Below are 17,749 nucleotides of genomic sequence, written 5' to 3' on the forward strand. Positions count from 1 at the left end.
ATATGTTGCATTACGGTCTTCCATGTGACAACCTACCAGAGACCAGATGGTGTTCATGTAAGTATCTGTTACATTTCGGTCTTCAATGTTACAACCTACCAGAAACCAGAGGGTGTTCATGTAAGTATCTGTTACATTACGGTCTTCAATGTGACAACTACCAGAGGCCAGATGGTGTTCATGTAAGTATCTGTTACATTTCGGTCTTCAATGTAACAACCTACCAGAAACCAGAGGGTGTTCATGTAAGTATCTGTTACATTACGGTCTTCGATGTGACAACCTACCAGAAACCAGAGGTTGTTCATTTAAGTATCTGTTATATAACGGTCATTAATATGACAACTTTCCAGAAACCAGAGGGTGTTCATATAAGTATCTGTTACATTACGGTCTTCAATGTGACAACCTACCAGAGACCAGATGGTGTTCATGTAAGTGAATGTTACATCACGACCTTCAATGTGACAACCTACCAGAGACCAGATGGTGTTCATGTAGGTATCTGTTACATGACAGCCGTCAATGTGACAACCTACCAGAGACCAGATGGTGTTCACGTAAGTATCTGTTACATTACGGTCTTCAACGTGACAACCTACCAGACACCAGATGGTGTTCATGTAAGTGTATGTTACATCACGGCCTTCAATGTGACAACCTTCTAGAGACCAGAGGGTGTTCATGTAAGTATCTGTTACATTACTGTCTATAATGTGACAACCTACCAGAGACCAGATGGTGTTCATGTAAGTACCTGTTATATGACAGTCGTCAATGTGACAACCTACTAGAGACCAGATGGTGTTCATGTAAGTATCTGTTACATTTCGGTATTCAATGTAACAACCTACCAGAGACCAGATGGTGTTCATGTGAGTATCTGTTACATTACGGTCATAAATGTGACATCCTACCAGAAACAAGAGGGTGTTCATGTAAGTATCTGTTACATTTTGGTCTTCAACGAAACAACCTACCAGAGACCAGATGGTGTTCATGTGAGTATCTGTTACATTACGGTATTCAATGTGACAACCTACCAGAGCCCAGATGGTGTTCATGTAAGTATCTGTTACATTACGGCCGTCAATGTGACAACCTACCAGAGACCAGATGGTGTTCATGTAAGTATCTGTTACATTACGGCCTTCAATGTGACAACCCACCAGAAACCAGATGGTGTTCATGTATATGTATGTTACATCACGGCCTTCAATGTGACAACCTTCTAGAGACCAGAGGGTGTTCATGTAAGTATCTGTTACATTACTGTCTATAATGTGACAACCTACCAGAGACCAGATGGTGTTCATGTAAGTACCTGTTATATGACAGTCGTCAATGTGACAACCTACTAGAGACCAGATGGTGTTCATGTAAGTATCTGTTACATTTCGGTATTCAATGTAACAACCTACCAGAGACCAGATGGTGTTCATGTGAGTATCTGTTACATTACGGTCATAAATGTGACATCCTACCAGAAACAAGAGGGTGTTCATGTAAGTATCTGTTACATTTTGGTCTTCAACGAAACAACCTACCAGAGACCAGATGGTGTTCATGTGAGTATCTGTTACATTACGGTATTCAATGTGACAACCTACCAGAGCCCAGATGGTGTTCATGTAAGTATCTGTTACATTACGGCCGTCAATGTGACAACCTACCAGAGACCAGATGGTGTTCATGTAAGTATCTGTTACATTACGGCCTTCAATGTGACAACCCACCAGAAACCAGATGGTGTTCATGTATATGTATGTTACATCACGGCCTTCAATGTGACAACCTTCCAGAGACCAGAGGTTGTTTATGTAAGTATCTGTTACATTACTGTCTATAATGTGACAACCTTCCAGTGACCAGATGGTGTTCATGTAAGTATATGTTACATTTCGGTCTTCAATTTGACAACCTACCAGAGACCAGATGGTGTTCATGTAAGTGTATGTTACATCACGGCCTTCAATGTGACAACCTACCAGAGACCAGAGGTTGTTCATGTAAGTATCTGTTACATTACTGTCTATAATGTGACAACATACCAGAGACCAGATGGTGTTAATGTTAGTGTATGTTACATCACGGCCTTCAACGTGACAACTACCAGAGACCAGATGGTGTTCATGTAAGTATCTGTTACATTACTGTCTATAATGTGACAACCTACCAGAGACCAGATGGTGTTCATGTAAGTGTATGTTACATCATGGCCTTCAATATGACAACTACCAGAGACCAGATGGTGTTCATGTAAGTATCTGTTTCATTACGGTCATCAATGTAACAACCTACTAGAGACCTGATGATGTTCAAGTAAGTACCTGTTATATGACGGTCGTCCATGTGACAACCTACTAGAGACCAGATGGTGTTCATGTAAGTATCTGTAACATTTCGGTATTCAATGATACAACCTACCAGAGACAAGATGGTGTTCATGTAAGTTTATGTTACATTGCGGTTTTCAATGTGACAACCTACCAGAGACCAGACGGTGTTCATGTAAGTGTATGTTACATTACGGTCTTCAATGTGACAACCTCCTAGAGACCAGATGGTGTTCATGTAAGTATCTGTTACATTACTGTTTATAATGTGACAACCTACTAGAGACCTGATGATGTTCAAGTAAGTACCTGTTATATGACGGTCGTCCATGTGACAACCTACTAGAGACCAGATGGTGTTCATGTAAGTATCTGTAACATTTCGGTATTCAATGAAACAACCTACCAGAGACCAGATGGTGTTCATGTGAGTATCTGTTACATTACGGTTTTCAATGTGACAACCTACCAGAAACCAGAGGGTGTTCATGTAAGTGTATGTTACATTACGGTCTTCAATGTGACAACCTACCAGAGCCTAGATGGTGTTCATGTGAATATCTGTTACATTACGGCCATTAATGTGACAACCTACAAGAGACCAGAGGGTGTTCATGTAAGTGTATGTTACATCACGACCTTCAATGGGACAACCTACCAGAGACCAGATGGTGTTCATGTAAGTATCAATTACATGACGGCCGTCAATGTGACAACCTACCAGAGACCAGATGGTGTTCACGTAAGTATCTGTTACATTACGGTCTTCAACGTGACAACCTACCAGAGACCAGATGGTGTTCACGTAAGTATCTGTTACATTACGGTCTTCAACGTGACAACCTGCCAGAGACCTGATGGTGTTCATGTAAGTACCTGTTATATGACGGTCGTCAATGTGACAATCTACCAGAGACCAGATGGTGTTCATGTAAGTATCTGTTACATTTCGGTATTCAATGAAACAACCTACCAGAGACCAGATGGTGTTCATGTGAGTATCTGTTACATTACGGTCATCAATGTGACAACCTACCAGATACCAGAGGGTGTTCATGTAAGTATCTGTTACATTACGGTCTTCAATGTGACAACCTTCCAGAGCCCAGATGGTGTTCATGTAAGTATCTGTTACATTACGGCCGTCAATTTGACAACCTACCAGAGACCAGATGGTGTTCATGTAAGTGTATGTTACATCACGGCCTTCAATGTGACAACTTATTAGAGCCCAGATGGTGTTCATGTGAGTATCTGTTACATGACGGCCGTCAATGTGACAACCTACCAGAGACCAGATGGTGTTCACGTCAGTATCTGTTACATTACGGTCTTCAACGTGATATATAGATTACTAATATAACATAAAATGAAAATACAAATAAGAAATACCTCTTTTTTTAAACAAATTTCACATGTTTTTAAGTTAAAGCCAGCTTAGCAGTAGCTCTACATTACATGTGGTTATATGAATCGATTGTTCAATTTCTCAAGGGCATCTTTCATTTTGTTCAAGAGAAACTACATTTCAATGAGAGTTATGACGTCAGAATAAAAATGGCTTTTACCTGTTCACGTGGTATCTACTATGTCTTTTTAGTTATGTTTATTCATCGAATTTTGTTTTTAATTTGTCAATATGATTTAAATAAATTTTATAAATTATAAATTTCATTTTAAGAAGTAAATCATGACAAACGTTGATGACGTTACGGTCACATGACCAAATGATGTCTATGAGTTGATTGCCAATACTTACATCGAAAGTTGAACTATATTTAGTCAAAATTGAAATGTAACATATCAAAAGTATTTTCACTAGAAATGTTAAACAGTGCCTATTCTGAAATATTATTATCACATCTTTTTCTCCGTATATTTGACCGTTAGAAATAAAAGTAAACCTTTTGCAGTAAGGATTTACTTTTTAAAATCGTATGTTTGACATTGTTAATTCATCAAAATATAACAAAATAAAAGAAATATTTGTCTCTAGTATATAATAACTGATAGGTTGATCGATTATAAACTTCTGTGCATAAAACTTGTATTATAAATACAGTTAAACAAATTATATTCATATCAATGAAAAAATATGTTGATTAATAGCAAACGCAGTTGATTAGTTGTAACAGAGAATACACAGCATTGGTTTGAAACACTATGTTCTGGTCACAGAATATCATCAATATATTTCAGATTGTCTGTTATTTTGATATCGAAGATTATTTTATATTTTAAATTGAACTTTCACATTAGTTTGAATCCAGAAAAAAATCAAAACAATTATAAACTGGTCATTTAATTGATCATCTATATCCAAATTAAAATAATTAAACCTGCAATCAATGATCAAAATTGAATGCTTTGTTTACATTTGTTGAAAGCCAAGTGCATTTTGGAGGGAAAATTTGGGAAACCCCTACACAAGAAACAGTTACATTTCATTGTTATTTTTAGACAGGAAGCATTAATTTTGATAAACTTTACTCTCTGAGTTATTTTTCTTCTTGCTTTTGTGTTTCTTTTGGTCGTATGACTGTTGAGTTGCCTTAGTCATTATGCATTCTGCAATCGCGTTCATGACTTTGGCATGACTGTTGAAATATGATGCACCCAGATGTCATTGCAATGCCTTGTTCCCTTATCTAGAAGTTTTCTCTAAATTTTCATAAAGGGTACGTAGTATATGGCGTTTAGAAGAGGGGCAAAAGATACCAGAAGGACAATCAAACTCATAGATCGGAAATAAACTAACAACGCCATTGTTTAAAAAGAAAAAAAAGACAGACAGACAAATGATTGTACACATATTTTAACTGTGGTGATACATAAAGGCAACAGTAGTATTCTGATATTCGATATTCATAAATCGATAGAGACAAAACAAATCCGAGTAACAAACTAAAGATGAGGGAAACGCGTCAAATATAAGAGAACTACGACACAACAGAAACACAACATTAAAATGAAACACATACATGTACAGATAATTTTTAACATAACATTGGCAATTTTGCTGCCTTGGTACAGGACATTTTAAGACAATAAATTGATGGTTTGAACCTGGTTTTGTGGCATATATTACATATATAACCTTAGCCTTTTCTGGCATAACGTTTTGGAATTGTTGGTCCTCGATGCTCCTCAACTTTTTGAAGGTAATATTTTGTCAAAATGTTTTAAAAATTAAAAGAGGCAAATGAGTTTTAGTCAAGGTGTTAAATATCAAGCCGAATTCGACGTACTAACGAACCACACATATCTACATGACAAGACCTCACAAATCAATTGCCATGATTGAAAAGAAACTGATCACTGTCTAACTTGATTCTTTTTGTATTGTTTGTTTGGGCTTTCTTCATTTTTTTTGGGGGGGAAGAGGTGGGGGAGTTTGTCAAACCGTGTTTGGTGCAACATTGATATATTCATTCTATGTTGTTTTTCAAAGAAAAAGAAAAATCATCTTTTACAATTTTATTACATCAAGTACAGCAATGGCATACATCCTCTCTACGGACAGACTCTCTGAAAAACACAATACTATAAATCAACAGACACACAAAAATAACTTATATCTAATGATTCAACAAAGTTTGATGAAAAGTTTTTTAACTTCGCTATCATGTATCAAATGATGCGTTTGTTCTGTAAGCAGGAAATAGTTAAGTAATGAATCTAAAAATGTATCAATTGGTAAAGTTTACTTATATATATCTACCCTACGCACTAAATTCAGACATTCTTGTATTGTAGTTTCAGAAAAAAAAAGTGTGAAGATATGCTGTATTTTGAGATTTTCTGTTCTCTTTTGGTGTATTTAAAAGAGGGTGGAAATGAGTTATTTGCGTGCAACGTTTTTTATTTAATGTTCAACGTGTTTGTATTTTTTATTTGACGTTCAGTTGTGCTAGACATGTGCCTCGTTCAACGTGTACTGCTTATTTTTTTTACTTGCATCGTGATTTTCAAATGCTTATTTTGCATGCTCTATAATTGTCAAAAAAAATCAAACACTATGCAGGGATAGTCAAGAAAAAAAATGATTGAATTTTTTTTTATGATAAGGCGGAAAGGCCTATGATATTGTTCCTTTATTTGCATTTTAGGAGTTAAGACGATTGTTAAACACTTTTTTAAAAGCCTTTATTCATTTATATCATAAATATGTATACTAAATAGGGAATAGTATGTAAAACAGAGAGTTTATATATAAAAGAGGACAGTGAGTCAGTCACAAAAGATTCACATAAAAGTTGTTTTTTTTTATCGTCAAAAGTTCATGACAGAAATTATTTAACGTTCAACTGAAGTTTTCATGAAACATGATGATGTTGTGATTATATATTAATATTGTGAAGGCAATATATTACTTCCAATTAAAGGTCAAACGAAGGTGTTTACTTACAAGTTTGTACTCGCATATGTAGCAATAAACATCGGTACAGACTGATTTCAACCAAAGCCACGAAGTTCCGGAGTTAAAAATGAGAACACAGACTTCATTAAAGTTAGAAAATGCTGAAATGATTAACCGAACATTTAATTCTTTTTTCGTATTAAATAACGCAAAACGGATAATTCCAATTCATTGATACCATTTTAAGAGTTAATTCGTATTTTGATTGCATTAGAAAAAACAAAAAAAAAAAAAAAAATATACAAAACGATTGTTTTTTAAATCCATTAGTCGAAAACAAACTGTATTGTTTGGAGTGAGCAAATGCTCCGTGTTGAAGACAGTTATTTGACCTATGATGTGATTTGGCTGGAGAGTTGTTTCATTGACACTTTCATATATCTATCTTCTTATATCTATTCACAATGCCATAGAAAAGAACAGAATTCTACCAAAAGAAAACAAAAGTAAACGAAATATAACATATGAAAACAAGCGGTGATATCAGGTACTCTGGAAGGGTAAGAATATTCTGCTCAACTAGTGACACATGTTGGGTTGTAAATGTAAGTACAAATCTGTAGTTCAGTCTAATTCGGTAGGTCAACTACTCTTTTTCATTTTTTATCTTGTTATTGACCAAATGGACAAGTACTGGACAATATTAATCTTTTACGTTTTTTCCACCTTCTTATACACATATATTGTTGGACACCATGTACTGTCCTCTAGATAACGCTTCTTTTGTGTTGTTTGTTTGCTGTCTTATCAACGTATGCTGAATATATACTTTTGCTAAATTATCATAAAATTTACCCGCTCCAAATGGGAGATCATTAAATGAAAGTGGACCATTTTCTATGGCAAATGTAAAGTTTCCATCGTTGTCTATATCATTTGCACCAGTCCATACACCTACATTTAGTGCTGCAAAGAATTACATGTAAATGAGCTTCATCGAAAATCAGTAGATTAAAAAAGAAAAAAATATATGCGTTGTCAAACTGTGACATATCGGTAAAATATGCGTTTTTCGACTGATTTCTATTATTCAAACTGCTTTAACTTGAACACGAGTTCATGGACACAATCTTTTTTTTAAATGAATTTGATTGATAAATAATCAGGAAATGGCCATTATTTGGTCCAAAAATTATTGCAAATTTAAAAGTTTTCATACATATTCTGAAGTAACTTTCCTCTCTTTTTTATCAAAATTCTAGTATATTTTAGATTGAAAAAGTATGTGCACAACCATGAAACAACTTTATATTTGTTCAGATTATTTCAATAGTTATTATTAACCTCCTGTTATTTTCTCTCATTTTTCTTGGCTGCGCACGAGGTTTCCACAACGAAAATAAAGATAGAAAATTGATAAACTTTCAAAGAAACAAGATTAATCAATTCTGTTGAGGTTGTAAGCATAATATGAGTAACATCAATGTGAACTGTTATATTTTTTGCTGTATCTGACTGAGTAAAACATTTGTATGTAAACAATATTTGATTAAACCTGATTTAATAGCTAGGACAAGATTGAAATCATAATTTATAGTATAAGGTACCCAGTAAAGTAGTTAAATTAAAATCAGGTCATCCAATTGTAGTCTCGCAATAGTTACCAAATCTACTTTATCATTATTTAAATACGTTTTCTAGTTGGGACCATTTGAAACTAGTTATATCAGTTGTTTAACCTTCTTAAGTTTTGGAAAGTCTTTGGAAAATAAATATTGTATCGTTACACGGAAGCCCTTTTCCGGACCTTACACAAATATAATTCAAAGTCGAAATCACGATTTAAATCGTTAACATGAAATAAACATTGTTTTCACAGAAAAATATAGTCATCACAATTTTTTTTAACTTGTTAAAACATTTTTAATATTTGTAAATCTTAATAACTAAACAAATTCGTTGTCACATTTTTTTGTAACAGGTTATAACGGATTCATTTCGTTCGCACGAATTTAATTATTTTGTTATCACAGGTTTTTTTTCGTTTTAAAATTCATGATTTCTGAAAAATAATTAATGATACATTCTTAACTTACGGATATTTAATTCATTATAAACAGCATTGGCTTCTTGTTCAGTGTTCGGTCTCCACAGTTAGGCACCACCTGTCGCGGCACAACTATCCTTAAATTTAGTAAGCTGACATTCATATAATATTTACATTTCGTTCATTTTCACAGATTTCGTGGGTATAGGTGAACCACGAAATTAAATCTTCAACGAATGACAAATTTTCTATAAACTTGTTTATATATATAAAATGAGGTATGAGTGCCAATGAGAAAACTCTCCATCCACAATTTATAAAAGTAAACCATTACAGGTCAAAGGACAGTCTTCAACACAGATCCTTGGCTCATACCTAACAACAATTTATAATCGGCCCCAAGCAATTTCCAGTGATAAATCATTCAAACAGGAAGACCAACGGTCAAATATATATATAGAAATAAAGAGTAACGAGAAACACTTAAGAACCAAACCGAATCAACAAACGACAACTACTGAACATCTGGTTCCTGACTTGGGACAGGTACAAACAATTGCAGCGGATTTATAAGTTTAAATGGTTCCCCACCTTTACCTTTATCTGAACCAATAGTGAAATATCACAATATAGAAAGACACACTATAAAATATCTATTGAAACGGCTTTACTCAATCAAAAGAAGTAGTAACAAAAATGAACATACACAGATCGAATACGTGTTATTTATGCTACAATAAAAATACAAAATAATAATAATAAGGGATAAATAATAAATCAAAAGTTTAATGCAATAATTTTATACACAGGTAAATGAAAATAATGTTGTTGTTACACGTATTGGGTATACTTTTTTTGGTCTGTATTACCTTCCGTGTAGGAACACCAAGAAAGATTTTGTAAAGCAATAAATAAAGGCAACAGTAGTATACCGCTGTTCAAAACTCGTTAATCTATGGACAAACAACAAAATCGGGGTAACAGACTAAAACTGAGGGAAACGCATAAAATATAAGAGGAGAACAACGAGACACAACATTAAAATGTAACACACACAGAAACAGACTAAGCATTAGACAAAATCCGATGAGAATAACAAATATAACATCAAATCCCAATACATGAATCTGGGAAAGAAAAGTACCGAGACACGTCTTATAGTAATGTGATTCACACTCAAAAATAAGAGAAAACAAACGACACAACGTTAAAATGTTACACACATAGAAACGAACTATAATTTAACAATGGCCATGTTGCTGACTTGGTACAGGACATTTTGAAGAAAAACATGGTGGGTTGAACCTGTTTAATAAGGCTATTCTGAAAATTGGTACACGTGGGGTGAATATCAACAATAAAACTGTAAAATTGGTGCTCGACAAAAAAAATCGTGTTCTTTATGTATAAGTGCCAGAGGTATGATGAGTATACAGTATAAAAGGAGAATGAAAATAATATTGATGTTCATAGTACGAAGAAGTTAAATTATATTAATTCTAAACACTTATCAAAGCTGGTATATTGGCCAGATGTATGTATGCTCTCGTGGCCTCTAATTCACTAAAACCGAATTTTGACTCCGGGTTATTATAATTTGTTTGACAAGTTTCCACTGTGGTATGATACTTTGGTATTCAGGCAATAAAAGGGCAACCATAAACCATAAGACACTAAATCAAATATATAATCGGTGCAATGTTGGAGGAGCGGTGGTTAACTGTTTTTGACGGATAAAGTCGTGTATAGAAATAGTAAATTTTTGCTTAAATTTGTAGGTTGACATTTTGAATTTTTTTATTTTCTTATCTCTTGCTTGACCGGTTTACAGGATATTCCGGAGTCAAAAGTCGATACTATGAAAAAGGTCAGTGAGGAGTCAGAATTACACCAAAGACCATTCAGTTAGTTTGTTGTACTAGTACTATTATAATCTATTATCAACATAGCATTGTTGATTCAGATAAAATTCTGTCCAAATAATGTCGGATTCGTTCAACACCACTTAAAACGTTACATGGTATTTAAATATGAAAAAAATATTCTTTAACAACGTGCTGTATGACTAAAAAAAAGATACAATGACATAATTATAAACACTGTAGAAAAACTTTTTAAAAGTCGTCATTCTTCGTATATTAAACCAGGTAGTCGTGTTTTACACTTATGTTGTAATGATAACATAGGAAATTACTTAAATCAGGAATAAAGACTTCTGAAATGGCACTTGATCAATACAGCAGACAACCTTATTGTAATTTTATATTAATACTTTAGTCTGCTAAGTAATGTATTATTTATTGTTTATGGTTTGTGATTCATGTTTGAAGAAACAGGCACGGTCTTGCAAATCGTGATTTACTAACATACTCACCGCAGCTATATTCCAGCTTTTTCTAACTTCTTCACTAGTGTAATAACAATTAGCACTACTTGTTTGGTTTGATAATAGCTTGAACCCTTTTGGGCAAGTTTCTGGAACACATGGCACTTTTAAAACTAAAAAAGAAATCAATTTTATCCACAATCGAAATTTAATCATAAAAAGATAAAGCGATGGCGTAGTTACAATAACGTTATAAAAGAAGCACCATGTTTAAATTTTACATAACGTCATTTAAGAAGTAAACGGTACCAATCGTCTGCACTAGATGCGCATTTCGTCAATCAATGTCTCGTCAGTGATGCTGGATGTGAACATATTTGAAATTCACAAGCTAATTAAAAACATGAAGAGCTATAAACCAAAGGATACAGACGCATTGCCAAAGCTGGACAAAGAATCAGAGCTATGCATGCGAAAAATACACTACTTCATTTTAAATAAAACAAATAAGCATTTCACTATGTTGTGATGTTATGCTATTGTTTCAGAAAAAGGGAGAAGGTTTGGATCCATTAAAATGTTTAATCCCGCTGCAAATGTTTGCACCTGTCCTAAGTCAGGAATCTGATGTACAGTAGTTGTCGTTTGTTTATGTAATATATACGTGTTTCTCGTTGCTCGTTTTGTTTATATAGATTAGACCGTTGGTTTTTCCGTTTGAATGGTTTAACACTGGTAATTTTTGGGCCCTTTATAGCTTGTTGTACGGTAACCTATGATGGTTTACTTTTTTAATTGTTACTTGGATGGAGAGTTGTCTCATTGGCACTCACACCTCATCTTCCAATATCTATATATAAATATCAAATCGAAATGTAGAAGGGAACGTATGTAAAGTGCACAATTATAAAATGTGTAACGGTAAACTCAAAAATAACTGCGTGCATATATTATTGAGATTCTGTCATTTTAAACTTAATGTTCGTGGATATTTATTTCGTGGTATCCAACGAATAATAATGATTCCACTGTATGTGATTCCACATTTCTTCTTTTTTATTGTATATCAATCGTCGTTTTTGTTGAAACTATGTCGACATTTAGTTTCGGAATATAAAAACAATTGCAAAAAAAAACAAAAAAACATGTAAACCCGAATTGGCTTTCCAAGTGTGAACTATGCAGACGTTTAGTCCAAACATAGGGAAGAACAAAACAAAATCTGGGAGTTGTAACACAAAGAAATATTCAAGAACACATCTGAAACAACTTTCACTAATTGCTTTGTCGCTTCGACTGAAAAATTGCAAATGTGATATTTTAAGTACAAACTTGTTGGTTGTACAAACCGCCATCGTCGTCTTTGTTGAGCACAAAATATTTCAGAAAAGGGAATGAAAAAACTGTTCCATGCTTCTTTTTCTTTCAAAATAACTGTCTTTGTCTATAAAATTCATTTGCATTTCATTCGGTTTGATCAACAGTGACTGAAACAATTGACTGCTTTATATGTCTACTTACATTTGCAACATGGTCGGTCATCGCAGCATTTTCCGTAATACGTCCAATCAGACCCAAAAGTCTCTTTACATGGAACACCTTTTTTTCCACAGGTACCGTTGGAGGAGTGGCATATTCCAGAAAGAACTGAATAGAACAGTACTCCGATACAATATAGCATGATTTACTTAGATATTTACATTAACAATACACAATAGGAATATAGATGTAAAATCATTGTTTATTTCTCAAATTGATTTGCTTGACCATGTTAAAAATATAGGACACAAAGAAGAATTTTGTTAATTTTAAGAAAAAGATCATATACTGGTATATTGTTCTTGTGTTATGATTTCTCATAAATAAAATTTGATAAATTTGCTCGAGACGCTCGTAACTCTTTTTAGAAGTTTAATAATAAGTTCTTCTTGAATGCAGATTTTTTTGTATTGTTCTAATGTCAACCTAGGAAAGTAGTGTTGAAAAGTGTTGTACAGCTCTGTAGCTCGAAAACAGTATTGATGTTATCGTTGTAATCTGAAGGTGTTTATCCACAAATTACTAAAAAAAACAAAGGGTAGATAATTGTGTTAGCATGATTGAGTATCTGTAATATAAAAAGGTTTAACTCTGTCTGTTTTATTTGGCTCTCGAATGCAGAACGTTTGATCAAAGTGAAAGGATCGTACCTTTTTATATTGTGAGAGAGTTTAGCAGCTTAATCTTTAATCTTTACTTCAGCGTTTTAATTATAATGGATACTTACTTCCGCCATTTGAGACACCAATTGTGCAAAAGATGAAAACTATCAAACAACAACACTTCATCATAATTCTGAAATTAAAACTCGTCTATATCAATTCTATTTATCCAAGTATTTAGAAATAAACTCAGTATCGATAGAGGATTGAAATTTATATTTGAGCAAGACGCGCATTTCGTCTACAAAATGGCATTGTTTAGAAATAACCGTAAACCTGAAGTAAGTGAGCCTGTGTTCATTAAATGTTATATTTTGACCCTGATTTTAAGTTTAAAAAAATGTAATAGTTTTTAAACCAAAGACTTAACTTAGCAATAGAAGGGTTTGGATGATATATGAAAGCACTTTTAGGTTGTAAGCATTGAAGTGGTTTACTGTAGTTTTTTTTCTACAAAATATATTAATAACGAGCATCACTCTTCATGTGTTAAAATCGAAAATGGGTAATCGGACTTTCAAAAATAAAAATAAAAATAAATTTCCGGAATTATTTGTGTAAGGGATTCGTATTGATTTTTTTGGTTTTACATTTTGTTATTTGTGATTTTCTATTTTCAATGTCTTTGTTGTTCATAAGTATTACAGTCTTCTTTATCAAAAACGTGTTTGAAATTCAACATGTTATATTCAGTCAAGTTTAAGGGTAAGAACATTTACAAATTTGGTACGACTTCTTGTTAAATAAAACTTAATGACTTGTTTCTTATAATGTTATATACTGAACGGCTTTAGAAACGCAACACTCGTTTTGTTGATTTTTTTTCCCCAAATCTTGTTTGATTCTCTGATAACTTCTGTCCATGCTTATCATACTTCTTTCTCCTTACAAAAAAATCAAAATCTGACTTACCTGTGGTTATTGAACATACCGAATTTTTAAGTCGCACGAATTTCTTAAAGCGAAATTTTGGACCCATGAAAGATTGTTTCAGGTTTTTTTGCTTTGTCAAACAGTTCCTTAAATCCTTTGCCTCACTTAATTCAGTTTAAAAATGTTGCATCCCCATTTTGCCAAGACTGAGAAATAAAAAACTGAATTATCCCTTAAAAATACTGCAAACATGAAAACATAAACGTGCTGCAACCATACTTTATGACTTCAGAAACTCGTCTTACTGTCCTTCCGACAACGAAACAAGTAGACTAGATTTGTTTCTAGCCATCAATGAACAAATCAACGTGTAGTGACAATGAAATGTCAACAGAATTTGAATACGCAACGTCATTTGCAAGACATGTTTACGGCCGCAACGTCAACTGCTAATCAAATTGCCGAGTGTCATTGAGTACAGATTCATGCCATAAATGTTTCCCATAAACTGAATTACCAAAGAATCGACTGAAGGAAAACCTTTAAAGCCCTCAAGTTCCAACCGCATAATTGCCAAAAGCAATTAATGGGTCGAACAAATGTAAAATCAGAAGGTGTAAAACAGAACCTAAAACATGTCAGACAGTATTTGTTGACCTTTCTGACAATCATTTTGGCGTTTGTAACAGGCAGTCATCGCTTTTGACGGTGACACATTCATTCAAAAACAACACAAAAATAATCTAGTGTTGCGTTTCTAAAGCCGGTTAGTATATGAAGAAAAGTATATTTTGTGCAATATCAAATAGAGAGAAGTTGTTCTGTAACGGAAATGTAACATAACCCGAATAGTGCTTGAAATTGGACTAACTAATTCAGAATATATATTTGTTACTAGGTTGTTAACAAGAAAGCCATATGTCGTAGGCTAACGTAGTTGATTTTATCTTTCGGTACTCTTAAATATGACTTAATTATTACTTTAAAACAATTTTTCATCGCTAGCAAAGTTTGTATTTTTAGTCTAACAATTTGACATTTTGCTGAGCTGTTAAATAAAGGCAACAGTAGTATACCGCTGTTCAAAACTCATAAATCCATGGGAAAAAAAACCGGGGTAACAAACTAAAACCGAGGGAAACGCATTAAATATAAGAGGAGAACAACGACACAACACCGAAACGCAACACACACAGAAACGGACCAAGCATCAGACAAAACACCACGAGAATAACAAATATAACATGAAAACCAAATACATAAATTTGGGATAGACAAGTACCGTGCCACGTCTTATCTCAATATCTCAAAAATAAGAGAAAACACAAACGACTCAACGTTAAAATGCAACACACACAGAAACGAACAATAATATAACAATGGCCATCCTCCTGACTTTGTACAGGACACTTTTAAAGGGGAATAAAAGTGTTGGGTTGAACCTGGTTTTGTGGCATGCCAAACCTCGCACTTTAATGGCAAAGTTAAATATAACATTGAAATGACAACATAATATTACAGAACTACAATGCAAAGAAATAGGAGAACATATTAGACAAAGAAAAACATGATTAATAGATAACAACCGAACCTCTTCAGAACTATAGATTTTGTACGGTTTTGGCCGATGTTCGGTTTTATCAGACTCACAACTCGGTGTTTTACGCGTGTTTGGTTTTTTCCAAAGGTTTTCGGTTCATACAGAATTCGGTTTAGCCAGTTTTCACTGTATTACCTTTTAAATTGTATTGAACAAATATCAAATAACTAGAATATCGTTTGTTCGAAAATAATTGAAAACTTACCGCAATGTGTTATAGCAGAGCCGTGATAGAAAGATGATTTTTGAAATGTAGTTGCTACTTAAATACTTAGTTAAATAAAAGTACTAAGTGAATGATCTGCGTGGTTTGTATAATCGATTAGTGACATGTGTTGTTTTTCTGTCTCAATATTGACTGAATAAGCAAATATGATTAAACGTGTTACTAGCTTTAACTGTCACTTAAATATTTTAAAATGACAAAAAACTCACTCTAAAGCTCAAACACATCAAAGAACTGGATGTCATCTGTCATATTCGTGACTTGATAAAAGCATTTTGAATTGAAGGAAATAATAGATTAAGCCTTGTTTTATAGCTAGCTAAACCTTTTGATTGTAACCCCACCACATTCTCTATGTATGTGCTTGGCCCAAGTCAGGAGCCTGTAATTCAGTGGTTGTCGTTTATATAGACAATAATAGTGACTTGACATATCAACGATATAAGGATGAGGCTTAGAAACGGGGAAATGCCAGCTGTGCCGAGCTATTTCCCAGTTTCGGGCCGAATCCTTATATCGTTGATATGTCAAGTCAATGCACTATTATTGTCTTTATACTGCATATTAAAAAAAACATTTTCAATTGTTGTTTAATGCGTTAAGGTTATTTATATGATTTTAATATTGGAGAAAATCCACTTTGAAAAGGCCTCATATCATGCTCTTGGAGAAAAATACAACACAATGAAATGTACATTTACCTGTTGAAACCTACACTCGATGGTGAATGCATTCGTTGAGTATGGACTAAAATATCAACCATTAGCATAAAACATAATGATTTATAAGTTGCAAACAATAAATATTAACAAATGAAATATGTTTTTTTGAATAATTGCAAAAGAAACAAAGTTTAGTCGTTCCATGCATCGTTGTATGCATTGGAAACAAGAACAGGTTAAAGAGGTCGTATGAATAATTAAATATATTATTTCGGCAACCTCTATTTAAATATTCATGAGGAAAAGTGATATCGGGTCAGTGACTGTATATGACATAGAAATATACAGTCAACGCATTTTGACTGCTCAAATAGAACGAGTGCACTATAAATATGTTTTATAATTCTTTTTCCATCATTTTTTACATACATTAGGCTGGTAGTTTGAATTGTTTTACATTGTCATTTCAGGGCTTTTTATAGTTGACTATGCGGTATTGGCTTTGCTGATTGTTGAAAGTCGTACGGTGACCTATAGTTATAAATTTCTGTGTCATTTTGGTCTCTTGTGAAGAGTTGCTTCATTGTCAATCATACCACATCTTCTTTTTTATAATCAATTTAAAAACCATCTTCGTCTAGATCAGACCCAATTTGGAAAGATTTTATATTTTGAATACGTTATTACTTCCTTTTTATTTGTTTTCTTTATACTGTAAACTGTAACTGTAATGGTTTATATAATTTGCGATACTCCTTTAAATGATAATATAAAACGATGCCCTGTAAGTTAGTAAGTAAGTAAGTAATGACTTTATTTGAAGAGGATGACCCAGTTAGCAGTCACAAATTAACATTGAGGCCCCCACCAAGAACAAACAGTACAAATATTACAAAGCTTACAATGTTGAACATAATATGTAGATGCAATAATCATGCTAACTGTACATTATCTGTAAAACAAGAGAAAATTAAGTTCTTATATATATGTCGTGTTATAACATGTACAAAAGTACCCCATGTGTTTTGTTTTTTGATTTTGCCATGTGATTATGGACTTTCCAAATTGATTTTCCTCTGAGTTCAGTATTTTTGTGATTTTACTTTATACATGTTATA

The 17,749-nt window shown here is 33.4% G+C and overlaps 1 long non-coding RNA gene across 1 annotated transcript; it reads right to left on the reverse strand.

Moving 5' to 3' along the window:
- Positions 1-5,828: 5,828 nt before the first annotated feature.
- On the reverse strand, positions 5,829-16,003 carry LOC134697342 (uncharacterized). The gene is made up of 8 exons (XR_010103103.1): positions 15,949-16,003; positions 13,336-13,403; positions 12,591-12,716; positions 11,118-11,242; positions 8,793-8,880; positions 7,552-7,662; positions 6,745-6,857; positions 5,829-5,864 (listed from the first exon to the last, which is right to left on the reverse strand). It is a non-coding gene; the product is annotated as an uncharacterized LOC134697342 (long non-coding RNA).
- Positions 16,004-17,749: the final 1,746 nt, after the last annotated feature.

Source organism: Mytilus trossulus, chromosome 14 (assembly GCF_036588685.1).
Source record: "Mytilus trossulus isolate FHL-02 chromosome 14, PNRI_Mtr1.1.1.hap1, whole genome shotgun sequence".
In the NCBI taxonomy this organism is placed as follows: Eukaryota; Metazoa; Mollusca; class Bivalvia; order Mytilida; family Mytilidae; genus Mytilus; species Mytilus trossulus.